The sequence below is a fragment of the Cervus elaphus genome, chromosome 2 (genome assembly GCF_910594005.1).
Source record: "Cervus elaphus chromosome 2, mCerEla1.1, whole genome shotgun sequence".
Taxonomy (NCBI): Eukaryota; Metazoa; Chordata; class Mammalia; order Artiodactyla; family Cervidae; genus Cervus; species Cervus elaphus.
Window position 1 is genome coordinate 12,388,427 of NC_057816.1, and position 3,712 is coordinate 12,392,138.

The 3,712-nt window shown below is 50.3% G+C and overlaps 1 pseudogene; it reads left to right on the forward strand.

Moving 5' to 3' along the window:
* The first annotated feature begins 631 nt into the window (after positions 1–631).
* Positions 632–2,280, forward strand: LOC122706223 (annotated as a pseudogene).
* Positions 2,281–3,712: the final 1,432 nt, after the last annotated feature.

The following is a 3,712-nucleotide window of genomic DNA, read 5'->3' on the forward strand; positions in this document are numbered from 1 at the left end:
GCACCGGTGCTCAGGAAAACTCAGGGGGCCTGAAAACCCAACGCTGTGTTGTCAGCTGTCCGTGTGTTTGTCTTTGGCTCTCCATGTTTGTGTGTGTGCCGGCATTGTCTCAGGCAGGACAGGAAAAGCCCAGAGTAATTCTGGGGCCCTACTGCAAAGCAAGAAGGTATCTGGCACGGGAAAAGCCCAGAGTAATTCCGGGGCCCTGCTGCAAAGCAGGAAGGTATCTGGCACAGGAAAAGCCTAGAGTAATTCCGGGGCCCTGCTGCAAAGCAGGAAGGTATCTGGCACAGGAAAAGCCCAGAGTGATTCCGGGGTCCTGCTGTGAAGCAGGAAGGTATCTGGCACAGGAGAAAGCTTTCTCCAGCCGGCGTAAGGCTGAGGCCAGCGAGCGCGCTGGAAGGCAGCCGGCTCTGTGGGAAGGAGAGTTACTCTCCTGATCCCGAGTCTGGTCAGGGGGCCCGAAAACCCAGCGCTGTGTTGTCGGCAGACATTTGTCTGTCTGTGTGTTTGTCTTCAGCTCTCTGTGTTTGTCCGTGTTTGTGTGTGTGCTGGCATTGTCTCTGGTTTTTAATTAGACTCTTTTCAGGCAGGAGTTTCAGTGAACAGGTGAATGGTTGCAGGGCAATTGATGAGTCCCGGCCAGGGCTACACTCTAGCGGACTCTGGAGGCCCTACAATAAGTGAGCCTCAGTAACTAGAGCCCAACCAGGTGAAACTCTCCTTTCACTACGATTGTCAGCAGCTGTTGCAGGAGCGAATTCTGGCAGAAGCATGGAAATGGGTCCCAGGGGCCGACGGGAGGCCAACCGCTCAGCCTCATCTCATGGACGAAGGGTTTCCTCTGTTGCAGCCTAACTGGGATTTTGAGTGAGCAGAAGGTAGGGAGCATCTCCGAGTGTACCGCCAGGCTCTGATGGCTGGCCTGTGGGCCACAGCAAGAAAGCCAACAAATTTGTAGTAAGGCAAGAGCCCACTGAGAGCCCGGCAGCCTTCCTAGAGAGGCTAATGGAAGCTTTCAGGACACCTATGGACCCCCAGGCTTAGGAGTCAGCGCTGCATTTCTGTTAGCATTTGTAAATCAGGCAGCCCCAGATATTAGGAAGAAGTTACAAAAGATAGAGGGATTGGAAGAACAGATTTGCTGAAAAGGTATTTAATAATAGGGAGACCCCAGAAGAAAGGGAAAAATGAATTCGTCGGGAGGAAAGGGAATTAGCTGAGAAGTATGAGGGAAGTAAAGAGACCCCAAACTGCACTTGGACTGAGCCAATGAAACAGACTTTCCAGACACTCAGATGGGCCCTACTAGAAGCCCCAGCCCTTGCCCTGCCTAACCCAAATAAGCCATTCCAGCTGTTTGTAACTCCATGATTGCAGCGAGATACTTGCTGAGGCCCTGGTGGCACAAAAAGACTTAACTGATGTACCCCTAGACAACAGTGAGCTAGTATGGTTCACCGATGGGAGCAGCTATGTAAGAGATGGGCAAAGGAAAGCTGGAGCTGCCGAATATGGCTCCGTGAAGTTTTATGCACTGTCTGGCTTTGGTGGGGTCTTAAGTTGTGGTCTGACACACACTGCTGTTGTTCCTCTGGATCTGGTGAAATGCTGTATGCAGGTGGACCCACAGAAGTACAAGGGCATTTTTAATGGATTTTCAGTTACACTCAGAGAGGATGGTTTCCATGGTTTGGCCAAAGGATGGGCCCCGACCCTTATTGGCTACTCCCTGCAGGGGCTCTGCAAGTTTGACTTTTATGAAGTTCATGCTTGGAGAGGAGAATGCCTATCTGTGGTGCACATCACTGAATTTGGCTGCCTCTGCCAGTGCTGAATTCTTTGCTGACAATTAACTTGGACCCGCCTCCCACAGGGGTTCAAGAACTCCCCTAATGAGGCTCTGAGTGAGGCTATGGAAGCTGCTAAGGTTCGAGTTCAAACCCAACCAGGTTATGGTAACACTCTGAGGGATGCAGCTCCCAAAATGTATAAGGAAGACAAGGGGGTTGCTCCTCTTTGGATGAGACAGATACCATGAAGTTTGCCTGCTTTGAACGTACTGTTGCCGATTCCATGGTGTCTGTGTTGAATAAAGAGAAGGGTAGCAGTGCCTCTCAGATCCTCAAGAGACTTGGATTTAGAGGTGTATGGAAGGGTATCATCATGATCGGCACTCTGACTGCACTACAGTGGTTTAAGGTCTACTTCAGGCTCCCTCGCCCTCCTCCCCCTGAGATGTCAGAGTCTCTGAAGCAGAAGCTTGGGTACACTCAGTAGATAAATGAAAGCAAATATGGACTGAATCTGCGTGTTGATCAGTGTTTGAGGAAAATACAACTGGACAAGAGATAATCCAGGCTTGTAAAGCGTGCCAGCTGATGAGGACAGGGAAAAAAGCAGCACACAGGAACGAGGTACTGAGGGGAAGAGCCAGGGCAACACTGGGAGATAGATTTCACTGAGGTAAGGCCAGGCAAGTATGGGTATACCTTCTCGGGGTGAGTGGAAGGGAGAGCTTAGAGGAGACAGTGCCTAGGTACGGGCTGCCAGTGACTATGGGCTCTGATAACGGACCTGCCTTTGTGAGTCAGATTGTACAAGGGCTGGCCCAAGCTCTGGGGATGAAATGGAAATTACATTGTGAATATAATCCCCAGAGCTCAGGACAGGTTGAGAGAATGAATTGGACCCTAAAAGAAACTTTGACAAAGTTGGCAATAGAGACTGGTGGGGACTGGGTGACCCTCCTTCCCTTCGCACTCTTTCAGGCACGTAACACCCCTTATAAGCTTCCCTTTTGAGATTCTGTATGGAAGACCCCCTCCTGTGTATTAGAACCTAGATGGAAAGGCCCTTATGTTGTTCTCCCTACCACTTCTACTGCTGTCAAGGTCGACGGGGTTGGACCCTGGGTTCACTGCAATCACGTGCGGCAAGCCACACCGGAAGAACAGGAAAAAGCACGAGTAGAATGGAAGACGAGTCCTCACCCGTCAAATCCTTTGAAACTGAAACTCGTCCACGGGGAGGTCTCCTAATTCTCCTGCTGATTATTGCAGGAGTTGAAGCTGCGTAACCTCTTGTGATGGGCCCCGGGAATGGGAAGTAGGAAACAGATTTGGTAGCCCTGAGTGTGGCGCAACCCGCAGGGAGTGCGGCCGCCCTGGGAGCTGCGGAGCGGTGGCGGTGGCGGCGGGGGGAGGAAGGAGAGGAAGGCCGAGCCGGCGGCCGGGGATGCCCGGTTTTGAAACCGCTTCTTTGCCAGAGTTTGGTCTCTCCCAGCCCTGTTTCTTTCTCATGCGTACTTTGCACAAGTAAGTTTGGGAGCATCGCTTAACAGCCTATGGGTGAAATTTGGCTTTCATTCGTGCATGAGGAATTCTTGACAGGCTTTCATTCGTGCATGAGGAATTCTTGACAGGCTTTCGTTCATGCATGAGGAATTCTTGACAGAAGTATTTTGAAAGAAAAATCTTTACAATGGCCTCAGCAGTACTTAGTTCTGTTCCCACTACTGCCTCTCATTTTGCCTTGTTGCAAGTGAATAGTGGCAGTGGTTCTGATTCTGAGCCTGGAAAAGGCAAAGGTCGAAATACTGAAAAGTCTCAAACAAATACAAATGAGAAAAAAAAGAGAGAAAAGAAGAAAAAAGAAGGAACAGCAGCAGAGTGAAGCAAATGAGGTAGCAATTATATTTCATGTCTGCTTT